The 15699-nt window shown below is 45.4% G+C and overlaps 1 pseudogene across 1 annotated transcript in view; it reads right to left on the bottom strand.

Annotated features, from left to right (window-relative positions):
* The window catches only part of LOC308578793 (alpha-2-macroglobulin-like), a 56732-nt pseudogene that overhangs the window by 15134 nt on the left and 25899 nt on the right, over positions 1–15699 (bottom strand). Inside the window, exons 17-25 of the transcript XR_014013399.1 lie at positions 14969–15142; positions 12429–12507; positions 10583–10727; positions 7579–7813; positions 7279–7405; positions 6151–6272; positions 4648–4699; positions 3681–3767; positions 1730–1906 (exon numbers count right to left, since the gene is read on the bottom strand). The product of XR_014013399.1 is annotated as an alpha-2-macroglobulin-like (transcript). The remainder of the gene's footprint in view (positions 1–1729; positions 1907–3680; positions 3768–4647; positions 4700–6150; positions 6273–7278; positions 7406–7578; positions 7814–10582; positions 10728–12428; positions 12508–14968; positions 15143–15699) is intronic.

The following is a 15699-nucleotide window of genomic DNA, read 5'->3' as shown; positions in this document are numbered from 1 at the left end:
GGGGGTTTTTTGCCCTTTTTTAATCTTCTTGATAAAATTTGCAACTGACCCAAAACTCAACAGAGGCATCTTCTATGGAAAGAAGCAGTAAAGCAACAACAAAGCACAAGGTTGAATATTTTCTTGAGACTTACAATTCTGAAACCTGATAAACAAGGACTACTTTTCTATTTTGCGCCTATCATTTTGTGAATTATGTCTGTTTGTTGTTGTTTAGTCGTGTCCGACTCTTCGTGACCCCTTGGACCAGAGCACGCCAGGCACTCCTGTCTTCCACTGCCTCCCCAGTTTGGTCAAACTCATGCTGGTAGCTTCGAGAACACTGTCCCACCATCTCGTCCTCTGTCGTCCCCTTCTCCTTGTGCCCTCCATCTTTCCCAACATCAGGGTCTTTTCCAGGGAGTCTTCTCTTCTCATGAGGTGGCCAAAGTACTGGAGCCTCAGCTTCAGGATCTGTCCTTCCAGTGAGCCCTCAGGGCTGATTTCCTTAAGAATGGAGAATAATTCCTCCATTCTTAAGGAAATCCATTCTTAAGGAATTACGTCTACTTCTGCAATAATAGGAGAGGAGTGTGCTCTTTATGGCAATGCTACATTCAGTGTTTTCCTAAATGCTACCTAAAACTCGTCAGATATGCCATTTTGGGGAAAGGAAGTAGTAAGATTGCATATCATTTAACATTTATTTTTTATCCATTTTTTAAAAAAATTAAATCTGTATACCGCCCTTCACCCAAAGATCCCAGGGCAGTTCACAGTAAAAAAACATACAAAATAAAGACACAAAATACATGATAAAAACAAGAACAAGACAAATTCATAACCCCATTGATAAATGCTGCTGTCCACTCACCCCACAGAGAGGCAGAAAGAAAGTGGGTACAAAAACACACACCTAGTTCATTCAAGGGATCTGAGTAGAACCAGCAGAATTAATCCGAGCCTTGTAGAGCACATAGAGTTGAAGGAGGAAGTGAGAAAGAGCACCACTCTTCCAACTTCCTCCTTTGGCTCTATGTACTTTTCAGGGGGAGGGACGCGGGTGGCGCTGTGGGTTAAACCACAGAGCCTAGGACTTGCTGATCAGAAGGTTGGTGGTTCGAATCCCCGCGACGGGGTGAGTTCCCGTTGCTCGGTCCCTGCTCCTGCCAACCTAGCAGTTTGAAAGCACGTCAAAGTGCAAGTAGATAAATAGGTACCACTCCGGCGGGAAGGTAAAGGGCGTTTCCGTGCGCTGCTCTGGTTTGCCAGAAGCGGCTTAGTCATGCTGGCCACATGACCCGGAAGCTGTACGCCGGCTCCCTCGGCCAATAAAGCGAGATGAGCGCCGCAACTCTGGAGTCGTCTGTGACTGGACCTAACGGTCAGGGGTACCTTTACCTTTACCTTTACTTTTCAAGGGAGGAAAGGTTACTCAGCCACAAAACCAAGGGGGCGGTGATGGATGCTCAGAGGCTATGTGGGCATCAAGAGAAGACACGCCACCCTCAGTTTCTCAATAGTTTCAAAGTGTGTCCTGAACTCAAAGCCCCAGTGATTAAAATTGGTCCCTACTAGCAATCCAACAACTAGTGTGGTAGTTAATTAATTTATTGATTTCAGTCCAGTAAAGCCGGCAGCCATGCTTATAAATATGTTCTGAGTGAATCCACATTGTTCCTCCCGCCCTGCAGGAAACAACAAATGTAGAATTCTCCCCGTACATCCTCTCCTCACAAGTTTTTCTCACCAGCCACTAAGTATCCGATGGCCTTGGACTTCACCGCCTCAGTCAGCTGCTCAGTCTTATTCAGGTACTCCAGGATGTAGATGTTGGGGGCAAAGAGGGCCATGTTCTGCTCCCCACAGCCGTAGGGCATCTGAAGAAGCTGGTGGAGGTTCTGTATAGCTGATCCGAGGATGTCCCCTGGGATGTGGGAAGAGGAGGGGAGGGAAAAGATTGGTTGGAATATGAGGGGATGGTGCAGAGCCACCAAGTGAAACGCATGACAAAAGAAAACATCAAAGCAATGCAAATTTCCATAAGGAATAATAATAATAATAATAATAATAATAATAATAATAATAATAATAATAATTTATTTATACCCCGCCCATCTGGCTGGGTTTCCCCAGCCACTCTGGGAGGCTCCCAATTGAGTGTTAAAAACAATACAGCATTAAATATTAAAAACTTCCATAAACACAGATCAGGGAATCACGGATCAGGGAGTGGGAGGGGAAAATAGTTCAGGTGGAAATGAACGTAATGAAAATGCTGTGGAGGAGAGAATGGCCAGATGGAAGCAGATAAATATTAAGTGCTAATAAGATAGAAATCTATGCAATGTGTATTAGCAACATAACACCTGCCTGCCTTGTATGTTTAATCTAACAAGTGCAAGTACAGCCGTACCTCAGAAGTCGAACAGAATCCATTCCGGAAGTCCGTTTGACTTCCCAAATGTTCGACTTCCAAAGCGCGGCTTCTGTTTAGCTGCAGTCAATCTGAAACCGCAGACGCCCCATTGGAAATTCCGCTTCCAAAAAACATTTGAAAACCGGACCACTTACCTCCGGTTTTCGATCATTTGGGAGCCAGAATGTTTGACTCCCAAGGCATTCGGGAGCCGAGGTACGACTGTACACTGATTAAAAGCTATTTGTTATTTAAACTTTAAAAAGAGTGTGTGTTTTGCGTAATTTTTATAGAACAGAAAAGGGAACTGGTTAAAGGGTTAAAGAACCCGGTCTCCTCCCTTCACATAGTTCTGTAAATGGGAACTAGAGTCTAATTCCCACATATTATCAGTGCCAGATTACATGAGAAATGACTGGGCTCAGATGGAGGCATAATTAAGGAGGCAAGGAGAGGCCAGGCCAAGAAAGAATGTGCTAGAATAAGGGAATAGACAAGAAGAAAATAAGCGCAAATATTTACAGCATGTAGCATTGAGTTCCAGAAAGATACATTCTTTTCCAGCATACTCCATTTCATTACCCCTGCCACTTGATTTCCCTTCCCAAACGTTTGCTAGCATCCCATGCCCATGGTGCATGCTCAGTCCTCATTGAGCTGTTCCATTCCACCCCAGCTCTAGCCTTTAGCTCTCCTTCCACAACTTTGTTTGCTACTTCTGCAAATCTTGGGTCTCCTCCTAGCCTGCTGACTGTCGGAGCCTCTGTACGACCCAACTGTAAAGGCTACTCCTCCGGCTCTCCTCTGACGGTGATTAACGACCTAAGCCTTTGAATGAGACTTCAGGCATGCTCAACATTACGCAGAGTGCCCAGACAGCAGCAGCAGAGCCAGAAATATGTGCTACATTGCTGCTTTATTTCTGACTACGCAGGACAGAAAAGAATATGCATCTGCTCTCTGTGAGAGACAGAAAACAACAGGAACAAAGAAACAGGAAACCAGTAACTTCAACATCTGTCTCCCGTGAGACAGTCTGGAATGTCAACAGAGTCTTGTGACTCCAAGAACTACACAGTGGCATAACAGAAATCTAACACTGACATCTATGTGGTCGGTGCTGTCTTGACTTCATACGCAACTGCACTCAGCCCAGGACATTGGAACAGGAGAGAGCTATTCACATGCGGAAGGGTGAAGACTGGGCAAGATGGTGTGGAATATAGAGCATTTACACAGTGTCTCCGTGAAGCCCGAGTCCCAGAAAGTTTTCATGACTTACCCAGCACACAGAAGGAGGCCCTGGCTGAGCCCTCCACCACGTTGCCCGGCAGCTTTAAAGAAACAGGTTGTGATGACCTCGGCTTCTCTGGAAGCAGAACAGAGGGAGTTTTGATCATTCCTGTTGCCTGATATTACAGCCTCTCTTCCAGTTAGCGGGAACATTTGCAAGCCTACTCTTCGTTCCCTTCCAGGTTTGAGGAGCGATGGGCTGATAATTTATGGCCAGTTTCAAAGGAGTTTTGGAAGCAAGAAACAAGAAGACCCTCTCTTGGGCTCAAGGGAGAGGGATGCATTGTATCTGACTTGATATGCATAAATATTATTGCTTGTAATAGTTGCCATCCTGCAAGCAAAGAGTCGTCTTCAAAGTCTTGTGGGTGGAGTCTACTTCATCACTAGGGCTTTGAGGGTGAAAGCACTGAATCACTCTACATGACTCAGAAAAATAGCTAACAAAGGGTGTGTAATTACTACTATAAATAATAATAATAGTAATAATAATTGTCACTTTGCTTCACTCTGTAAGAAAAGCAACTAATTTGTTAACTTTTTTTTTAACCAATGAATGGAAATGGTTTATTGAATATTTACAGATAAATTATAAACAGATAAAAACATTGCCAGGATTATTGCAATAACCTGCAGTTTTATAAGAGTATATATTAAAAGAAGATGAATAAATGAGTAAATTAAGTGAATTTGGACATGCAGAAGTTATTAAAAACTAATTTAAGGAACTGCCGAAAGAGGGGGAAGGAAGTTGAGTTTTGAAATGTCAAAATGATTGTAAAATCCGTGAAATGTATAAACTGAAAAGTATAAATAAATAAATAAATAAATAAGAGAAAAGCAACTGATGATGATGTCGATGATGATGTTTCTGTATGGTGCAGTTGTGCCCTTTCCAGTTATGTGAGATTCATGCAGAGAAATGGGTAGGAATTCCTCCATTAGCCGTCACTTACCAACTGCACATAGCAGGTTGTTGAAGACCACGTCCTTCTCAACGCCTTCCGGCTTCATGAGAGGAGAGAAAAGAAAAGGAGAGGGGAGAATGAAATAAATTCTGCATTCTAGCAGTGTGCAGAAAGAAATACAGTCATACCTCGGGTTGAATGTACTTCAAGTTGAGCTCTTTTGGGTTGTGATCCGTGGCAACCCAGAAGTAAACAAGCGTGTTACTTCTGGGTTTACTGCTCGCGCATGCGCAGATGCTCAAAATGACATCACGCGCATGCGCAGAAGCAGGAAAACGTGACCCGCGCACGTGCAGTCACGTCTTATGTTCTATTCAGGATGCGAACAGGGCTCTGGAACTGATCCCATTCGCATCCCGAGGTACCACTGTAGTCTGGTTGGAAGGATAAAGAAAACTTAAGGTGTATTCCTCATGGCAAACAAAGCCATTCTAAATGTTATTTGGTTATTACAAACCCTAAGGTCCCTGTGTATGAATTTTACATGCAGCCAAGATAGAGCCAATAAGTTAACACACTGACACATGCTAGCTCACATTGACTGAAACTTGGAAAATAAGCAGGAAACAGACCCTGAAAGGAAAAAGGTTGCCTTACTTTTAAGAAATCAATATTTTAAACATCAAACAAAACAACTCTGAGCTTTTTTTTGAGGGAAGCTGACCAAAGTTATTGAGCTTTTCTGAGTTGCCTTATTTCAAGAGCCCAAGCCAAGTGTATAAAACGACCCCAAATTTTGGACTACCTTTTTTTTAGCAAAATCACCATCTTATACACAGGAGAATACAGTCATTGCTGAAAGAGAAGGAATCAGTAAGGAGGAAGTTCCGTTTCTCTCTTTATTCCCCAATGATTCAGGCAACTTATTGCAAACGTTGTTGCTTTGCCATGCCCTCCAGCATTCCTCCAGTGACAATGGTGGGAGGAAGAAGCGGGACAATCCGGAATCAAATCAAAAACCAGGACAGCTTCTGTAAATCCGAGACTGTCCTTGGAAAATAGGGACACTTGGAGGGTTTGCTTTACTCCCCTCAAAATCACACGTATGCAACCCCAAATCAAGATTAAAGCAGCCCTCGTACCCAGGTGCATAGGAAGAGGGGCGGTGCGGGCGGACTGCCCCGGGTGCCCTCACTGAGGGGGGTGACATTCGGCGCGCCACCCGCCTGTGATTCCCAAGCCTACCCTCAGCCGTCGGGGTAAGGGGGGAGTTGCGCCGCTTTGCCGGTGGCGTTTCCCCCTTCCCCCTTCGTTTTGACAACTTGGGGGAGGCTTGGGAATCACGTGCAGGCGGCACACCAAATGTCCAGCATGGGCGGCTCGCTCTGCGCCCATGAGCGGCTCACTTCGTCCCCAGCTGCAGGGCACACATGCTGCTCCGGGAACCCGAGCGGCGATCCTGTGCCTGGGAGGGCACCCTCCACGCCATGCCCCCCTCGGGAGCGTGCCCACCCTGGGCAATGCAGACATATGCTCTGCCGCCACTCGTACCTTGACCAAAAGGGATTTGATCACAGTGTCCTTCTGCCCTTTGTGGAGTGTCTCCACTATTTCGTTCCCACACAGCTGTTCAGAGTTCAGGGCTTCAGCGCTCGCTGTAAAATTTATTTCTCCTAGAAGAGAAAAAAGGGCCGCCCTCATTCTATTTTGTTAATAGCATGGTTCACTTGCAATCCTTTCCATTCTTGTTAGGTTATTTAAAGTTGGAAGAGAAATCAATGCCTACCGAAAATGTCGGCAGTAGCCAAATTTGCCATGGACTCTAAAAATACGGCACAGTCATACCTCGAGTTGCGTTTGCTTCACGTCGCGTTTTTTCTGGTTACGAACGCGGCAAACCCAGAAGTGTTTACTTCCAGGTTCACCACTTCGTACATGTGCAGGAGCGATCTGCACGCTTCACGCATGCGCACTCTACCGCATCACATGCACTGCTTACGGACTTTTCGCGGTGCAAATGGCACCCCGGAACGGATCACGTCCGTAAGTAGAGGTACCACTCTATTTGATCAAGTTGATGGACTATGCCGAAATGGCTAAAATGACTGAAAGAATCAGAAATCAGGAAGACCAAAAATTTAATAAGGAATGGGGAAAATTTATAGTTTATCTTAAAAACCGTTGTAAACAGTTAAAATCGTTAGTAGGATTGGAGTAACACTTGTAGTTTAATGGTGAATTTTGGACACAATGGAGATGTAAAAGATTTGGACTATTATAAAATATGCAGGAGGAAAGGACTAACAATAGGACCCACAAAGGGGAGGCGGGAAGTCCAGGAGTTCTTTGGAATCTTGTTTCTATGTTGTATGTATGTTGGATATCTGACTGTAAATTTTTAATCTGAAAAACATATATATTGTATTTACATGCTGGAAGTGTGCGCACGCACGCACGCACACGCACACACAAACTTTCACTGCAATCTAAAGGTGGTAATTCTGTAGGAGGAATCAGGACTCCTTGCATTTATACATATCCCTGATCTAAGGGTTTGGTAAAGGTAAAAGGTAAAGGACCCCTGGGTGATTAAGTCCAGTCAAAAGCGACTATGTGGTTACGGCGCTTATCTCGCTTTCAGACCGTGGTAGTTACCCAGTTCCTAGCATTGCTGCTTACCCAGAGATTTGGGAGTTACCGTCCAAGAGACCGTTTTCCTTTCGTTGGCACACAGGCAGTAAGATTCCTCCTCCTCCTCCACAGGGGAAGCCACAAACTCAGCAGAGGGAGCCAGCGAGATACTGACCTGTCCATGAACAGAAAGGCGTTAGCGGGGAGGGAACAAAAGTCTCTCGCCACTCAAGAGACTGGGGTGCCTGCAGCAATATGATTCCGTGCCTAGGCGATCCAAATTCTATGCCAAGGAAAAGAGGGCGAGGAGTTTTCGGGAATCGGGAGCCAAGCTAGGGCGTTCCTCACCCTGACGCAGCGCTGCATGTAAGTGAAGACAGTGGCCTTCAGGGTGAACGCTTCGCCCCGCACCACAGAGTAGGGCATAGTCAGATCAAGGAAGAATGGCTGGAAGGCTTTGAGAGAGGCAGTCTGGGCCAGGCCAAAGCCCACATCCGGAGACAAGCAGAAAGCTCCTGCCTTCCACTCGGTGATGGTGTCCGGAATGGTCACGGGGATGTCAGTCTCGCCTTGGGACTCGCCGCTGAGGGACAGAAAAGAACAGGAATCAAAGAATCATAGAGTTTGAAGGGGTCCCAAGGGTTTTATATATATGTATATGTATATACATATACGTATACATATCTTTTCAGATATACACATTCCATTGATTTTACAGTTATTTTGACCATATGTCAGGAGTGCTCTGATGGTGTTTCCTGCTTGGCAGGGGGTTGGACTCGATGGCCCTTGTGGTCTCTTCCAACTCTATGATTCTATGATTCTATGATTCTATGATTTTAAAACTTGACTTCCTTCCCCCTCTTTCTGCGGTTCCTTAAGTTTGTTTTTAATATCTTCTGCATATCCAAATTAACTTAACATATTTATTTATCTTCTTTGAATATATACTCTTATGTAACTGCAGGTTATTACAATAATCCTGCCAGTCTTTTTATCTGTTTACAATTTGTCTGTAAATATTCAATAAACCATTTCCATTCTTTTATTAAAAGTTTGTTATCTTGATTTCTTATTCTTCTGGAAAGTTTTGCCATTTCTGCATATTCCATACGTTTTCATATCCATTCTTCCTTTGCTGGGACTTCTGCTTCTTTCCATTTGGGCGCAAGTAACATTCTTGCTGCTGTAGTCGTATACATGAATAAATTTCTATACAATTTAAGTAGTTCTGTCCCTATAATTCCCAAGAGAAAGGCTTCTGGTGTGTTTTTTACAAACATTATTTTAAACATCCTTTTCATTTCATTGTATATCATTTCCCAGTAAGCCTTAACCTTACCACAAGGTAAGTAAGGTTACCACATGAGTTTGGATTTGATATCCCGCTTTATCACTCCCCTTCAGGAGTCTCAAAGCGGCTAACAATCTCCTTTCCCTTCTTCCCCCACAACAAACACTCTGTGAGGTGAGTGGGGCTGAGAGACTTCAGAGAAGTGAGACTAGCCCAAGGTCACCCAGCAGCTGCATGTGGAGGAGCGGGGAAGTGAACCTGGTTCACCAGATCACAAGTCTACCATTCTTAACCACTACATCACACTGGCACCACACATATGATAAAAATAACCTTCTTTCTCTTTACATTTCCAACATTTATTTGATTTAGTTTTGTACATTTTTGCCAATTTACTCGGTGTTTGATACCATCGATAGGACCCCAAGCCTCATCTAGTCCACTGAACAATTCCCAGCTAACAAATCGCCCACAGATGGCCATCCAAGCTCTGCTTAAAAGACTCCAGGGAAGGAGAGTCCACCACCTTCTGAGGGAGTCCATACCAAACAGCTCTGACCACCATAATGTTTAGTCAGAATCTCCTTTAACTTGAATCCATTGATTTCGGCCCTGCCCTCTGGAGCAGCAGAAAACAAGTTTCATAGAATCATAGTTGGAAGGGACCCCAAGGGTCATCTAGTACAAGCCTGCTGAGAATTCCACTCCACCTTAAGGAACAGACATGTGGAATTGTTGCATGTCACCTGTCTGTTTACATTCCAGCACAGTACGCTGGGAACTTCCGTTTGTGTATAGCTTTTGCTTTTTCCCGTTCTCTCTGAGACGGCATGAGAGACGACATGTTTCTTTGTCCTGATTTATGATTAATAAATCTGTAGTTTGTAGTATGACTTCACAAGCCTCAAGCCTATTCTGTGTGCGCAGTTCTATCTGCTGATAGCGTGCCCTGGTTCTGAAGCCCGGGTCGCTGATTTACGTCAGAGCAGAGGTCGATGGAAGGAGTCGGCTGAGCTGGGGCTTGCCAGCTGCCCTCCTGATCCTGTTGACAAAGCCCCAGCAATGTTTGATCCATCTTCAATGTGACAGGCCTTTATTTTTCTGAAGATGGCCGTGCAGGGTGAAGAACATTTTCATAGCTCCCTCCTGCAAGCCGTATCTTCATTTCCCATCACCAGGGAAATCCTGTAAAATGCACATCACTTCCAAGTATTCGAGGTGCTATCAAGAGCCTTGTCCTTCATTAATTTGCCTAATTCTCCCTAGGGTTATGGCTTGTAATAGGGCAGAGATTTTGTGGGGTGGGGGCTGTGTGGCCTTCCCGTTGTTGTTGGGCTCCAACTCCCATCAGCCCCGGGCTGGATGGCCTGTGAGCAGGTATGATGGAGGTTGTATGGCAGTAACACCTGGAGGGCCACAGGTTCTCAGCATTTCTTTCAAGGGATTTTCGCTACGGACTCCCCCAGCACCACCACTGCCCTATTGATTATATTGGTTTTAATTGACACCGAAATGGGAATGCTTATGTGTAATAGTGAAAGGGTTTAATGCTGGAAAATTCCACTGCCATACTCTAAGGGACTCTGAGCCTTAACTGAGCTGATAATGGAATGTTGTTTTCTGCTAGCTAACATGTGAGTGTTTAACCTTAGATCACATGAGAGGCATTGAATTGAATTGCAACTTCGCCATCATGGAAGGGTGACGGCTGGAGTCCTTTGTTCCTGTGTTCTGTGAGAGTGAGGATGCAGATGAAGCTCTCCAGATAAACAGCCCCAGGCAGGATGCAGGTTGTAGGGACAGACCTCTGTTTCTAGGTCTGTTGAAATTTTTTGACATTTTGTAAGATGCTGAGCCTATGCCTTGGACTGGCATGTGTCTTATGGAGTTGTTTGGATGTTTTTGTTTTGTTTTGAAGAAAGTTCTGCAAGCAAAGCTTTCGTTAAACAGTGCTTCATTTCCAAAGGAGCCCGTTTTTATGCATCCACTCGCTTCAAACTGCATAATATTAATATCTGCAATATGCGCACCCCACAAAGTCTCAAAACCACTACTTACTTCACTATCCACGTGTCCCAGAGCCACGTCTCGGGAAAGTAGCTCCTGACAGTCTCCTGCTGTCTTCCTGTTCTTGGAGCTTCTTGTGCAGGAATGCCTGGAGCTCCTAGCCGTCTACTCAGAGTTTGAACCTGTAGGTCAGCACCTTGAAGGAAGACAGAGCATAGATGATAGCCATTGTTATTCGGACTCAATGAACAGAAAGCCCTCTTGATTTCAGTAGGTACACTCTGAGTGGGACTGTTGGATATTGCCCTGCATTATGTACTTTATTTCCACAGTGGTGACCAGAGGAGAAATGACCACTGGGAGGAGAGCAGAGATAAGTAACACCACAGTGCATCTGTAACAACAAAACCGAGACCTTCCTCTGCTCCAGCTGCAATTAAACATGTCTCTCCCATACAGCCACAGCAAGTCCTCTAATTCTCCAATGGTTTGACGTCACACTCCTACATTGTCTCTTGAGGCAAACAGATGCCAACTAATTTATTTATTTAATTTCATTTTGTTTTTCTTTGTACTCTCTATCTCTCTCTCTTTGTGTATGTGCGTGTGTGTCATAAATTGTGTTTCATACACAGCTGTCTTGTGTGTATGTGTCTGTGTTTACAATCTAACCCCCAACCTGCATAGAAGCAGGTTTCCTGCTTGGCAGGGGTTTGGACTCGATGGCCCTTGTGGTCTCTTCCAACTCTATGATTCTATGATTCTATGATTCTAAGCACCCAATTTCTATTTGGTTCCATTTAACTTTTAAGCCATTTCACTTTTTAAAACAAAAGGTAGAATTCTGCAAATCACCATGTGTCCTCCAAGGCCTATACAGTGGTACCTCGGGTTAAGTACTTAATTCGTTCCGGAGGTCCATACTTAACCTGAAACTGTTCTTAACCTGAAGCACCACATTAGCTAATGGGGCCTCCTGCTGCCGCCGCGCTGCCAGAATCTGATTTCTGTTCTTATCCTGAAACAAAGTCCTTAACATGAAGCACTATTTCTGGCTTAGTGGAGTGTGTAACCTGAAGCGTATGTAACCCGAGGTACCACTGTAACCATGTTCTATTGCTGCTGAGTGACTAATTAATCTATGCCATTTAAATAGCACGATATTTTACCATAACGATAACGGTGGCAAATTCATAAGCGCGCAATAGAACAAAATACACTCTGAATCTATCTTTGGGCAAATATTGGTACATTGGAACCTCAGTTCCCAAATGCCTCTGTTCTTGAATGTTTTGGTTCCCGAATGCTGAAAACCCAGAAGTAATGCTTCCATTTTCAAATGTTTTTCGGAACTTGAATGTGTGACACAACTTCTGCGGAGTGCAAGAAGCTCTTACAAACAATGGGAAGCCATGCCTCGGTTTTCGAACATTTCACAAGCTGAATGGGCTTCCGGAATGGATTTCGTTCAGGAACCGAGGTTCCACTGTAAACTTTCTATTTACAGCATGCAAATGCCGGAAGGGATGAGGCAATTGAAACTCTTCCTGAAAACCCTTCTGCCAAGTATCTTAATATTTTTTTAAAAAATATAGGGCTGTAGAACTAGGCACTCAGCAAAAGTTTTAGTCGTTGCCTCAAGGCCCTTAGGGACGCAGAGGGTAGCTGGATGTACATTTGCTGGTTTCCCACAAGCAACCCTTCAGCCAATGTGAGAACAGGATGCTAGAGAACATTTGCCATTGGCTCTTCCTAAGCTGTTATCGTTCCTCTTAAATTTGCAGAGCTCATAAATCTTGTGATTTTCAGGGCATTATGAAGATGGAACGAAGGCTAACTGGAGGAAATCCCACCCCTACTCCCACAATTGCCACCAACATTGCCACCAGGTTCTTACTGGCATATACTGGTATATCTTCTCTGCAAAGGTTAGGCTTCTGTATTGTGTTGCTGGTAAAAACTTTCAAGCCAAAGTCCTGCAAAATGAGAAAATGAGCCAGTATGAACCCTTCTCTAAAGCGTTATGCCTTCCCAAACAGCATATATGTTTCTGTTCCCGAATACCTGACCAGGAGAGTCTCTACCTAGTCTGGATTAACCCTTCAGGAGCTGAACATCCTCCTCTGCCCACTGCCGGGTGGTCTGGAAGGATACAGGGGGATAGAGAAACATTTTTCTCCCTCTCTCATAGAATCAAAGAATTGGAGAGTTGTAAGGCTGTGCGGTTCGAATCCCCGCGACCGGGTGAGCTGCCGTTGCTCGGTCACTGCTCCTGCCAGCCTAGCAGTTCGAAAGCACGTCAAAGTGCAAGTAGATAAATAGGTTCCGCTCCAGCAGGAAGGTAAACGGCGTTTCCGTGCGCTGCTCTGGTTCGCCAGAAGCGGCTTAGTCATGCTGGCCACATGACCTGGAAGCTGTCTGCGGACAAACGCCGGTTCCCTTGGCCGAAAGAGCAAGATGAGCACTGCAACCCCAGTTGTCCATGACTGGACCTAATGGTCAGGGGTCCCTTTACCTTTACCTAAGGGAACCCAAGGATAATCAAGTGGCCATCCAACCGCCTGCAACACAGGAATCTCAGCTAAAGCATCCAGGACAGGTGGCCATCCAAACTTTGTTTTAAAACCTCCAAGGAAGAAGAGTCCATCACCTCTCATGGGAGTCCGTTCCACTGCCAAACAGTCTTACTGTCAGAAAGTTCTTCCTAATGATTAGTCAGAATCTCCTTTCTTGTAACTTGAAGCCATTGGTCCAGCCCCTACGCTCCAGAGCAGGAGAAAACAATCTTGTTCCCTCTTTCATGTGACAGCCCTTGAAATATTTGAAGGGCTCCACAGCCTCTTTTCCAGGCTAAACATGCCCAGCTCCTTCAACTGTTCCTCATAAGGCTTGGCTTCCAGACCCTTGAGATATATTTTAAAAATAAAATAAAAAAATAGTCCAGTAGCACCTTAGAGACCAACTAAGTTTGTTCTTGGTATAAGCTTTCATGTGCATGCACACTTCTTCAGATACACTGAAACAGAAGTCACCAGACCCTTATATATAGTGGGAGGGTGGGGAGGGGGTTTTCTCAGGAGGGTAGTAGGAGATGGGTGACTGACTCAATGGGTATGGTAAACCTGGTGTGTGTGTGTGTGTGTGTGTGTGTGTGTGTGTGTGTGTGTGTGTGTATTTCAACTGCTTTAGACCAACATGGCTACCTACCTGTTTCTAGACCCTTGATCATCTTGGTTGCCCTCCTCTGTACATGTTCCAGCTTGTTGACATCTTCTTAAATTGTGGTGCCCAGAACTGGACACAGTACTCTCATGACATTAGAACTCATGGGCATCCAGTGAAACTGAATGTTGAAGGATTCAGGGCGGATTCAAAAAGCAGTTATTCACATGGTGCCTAGTTCAACTGTAAGGATGCAGGTGGCGCTGTGGTCTAAACCACAGAGCCTCTTGGGCTTGCCGATCAGAAGGTCGGCGGTTTGAATCCCCGCGACGGGGTGAGCTCCCGTTGCTGTGTCCCAGCTCCTGCCCACCTAGCAGTTCGAAAGCACGCCAGTGCAAGCAGATAGATAGGTACCAGTCCGGTGGGAAGGAAAACGGCATTTCCATGTGCTCTGGCCTCCATCTCATTGTGCCAGAAGTGGTTTAGTCCTGCTGGCCACATGACCTGGAAAGCTTTCTGTGGACAAACGCCGTCTCCCTCGGCCTGAAAGCAAGATGAGCGCCGCAACCCCATAATCACCTTTGACTGGACTTAACCATCCAGGGGTCCTTTACCTTTACCTTTTATCTAGTTCAACACTGAAACTCGCTTCCACTGGAGGGAGTGATGGCCACGAATGTGGATGGCTCAGAGGACCAGACAAATTAGGGGGAAAGGCTATCAGTGGGTACGAGCCATGATGGTGATGGTTTGCCTCCCCAGTTGGAGGCAGTGGTGCTTCTGAATACCAGTCGCTGAAAACCACAGGAGGGGGGAAAGGGCTCTTGAGCTCAGATCCTGTTTGCAGGCTTCCCACAGGCATTTGGTTGAGCAATGTGAGAACACTGGACAGCAGGCTCTTCTTAAGGTTACATAATCTCTCTGCAGAGGACAATAGCTTTTGGTGGAAAACGAACTGCAGGGGAATGGAAACATTGCTGCGTGCGACGTATGCGGGGTGGAATGCAACACCGTGCTTCCTTACAGCCCTAGATTTTGGGTGGCTGAGCTGCCACTGTCACGCGGTGGGTCCCTACAATGTGCCCTCCTCTTCCTGGCAGACATTTCACTCCCCGACAAATCACAGAATCATAGAATTGCAGAGTTGGAGTGGACCGCAAGGACCACCTAGACCAAACTCCTGCAATGAAGGACTCTCTTGCCCACATGGGGCTCAAACCCATGACCCTGAGATTAAGGGTCTCATGCCAATGCAGCGGGTCCTTTGGCACTCACCTTGAGAATGTCATAGGCATCACCTTCACTCCGCTGAAAAGATTCATATCTGTAGCTGATGCCTCCCACAACAATATTATCCCTAACCGTGCAGCGACCAAGGTACGGTTCAAGCAGGTTGTGGTGCTTGTAGACGTAACCTCGGAGGTCCTTCACGGGGAGCAGATTATAAACCTGACCACAAAAGTAGCCACAATTAGGCATGTCCTAAAATGCCCCTGCTATTTTTTATTTTTACAAAGTAATAATCATAAATAAGTAAGAATAAAAATGTGCACCTCGCCACGGAGACCATTCCATTGTTACTATCCAACCACCCACAATTTCAACACCTCTTGCGATGGTTTGACCCCTTTCCGTTTTAACAGTACAAATTCTACAAACGCCTTCCATATCTCCTCTAAATCACCTCTCCTCTAAAATGTCCCGGCGTGGCCACTGCAGAACAGCTCTGACCACCAGAAAGTTATTCCCCATATTTAGTTGGAATCTCTTTCCTTGTAATTTGAAGCCACTGACTCGGGTCCCACCCTCTGGCACAGCAGAAAACAAGCTTGCCCTGTCTTCAGCGTTGAAGGTAGCCATCAGATCACCTCTCAGCCTTCTCTTTCCCCAGGCTAAACATACTCAACTGTGCCTCACGAGACTCGGTTTCCAGGACACAGTTTGGACAGAAAGGAATGGGTCCATTCAACACTTTGCCAAACCGTTTCAAAAGTGGATACATACGT

Source organism: Podarcis bocagei, assembly GCF_964188305.1.
Source record: "Podarcis bocagei genome assembly, chromosome: 2".
In the NCBI taxonomy this organism is placed as follows: Eukaryota; Metazoa; Chordata; class Lepidosauria; order Squamata; family Lacertidae; genus Podarcis; species Podarcis bocagei.
Note: the sequence above shows the minus strand (reverse complement) of the source record. Positions and strands in the feature narration are given on the sequence as shown.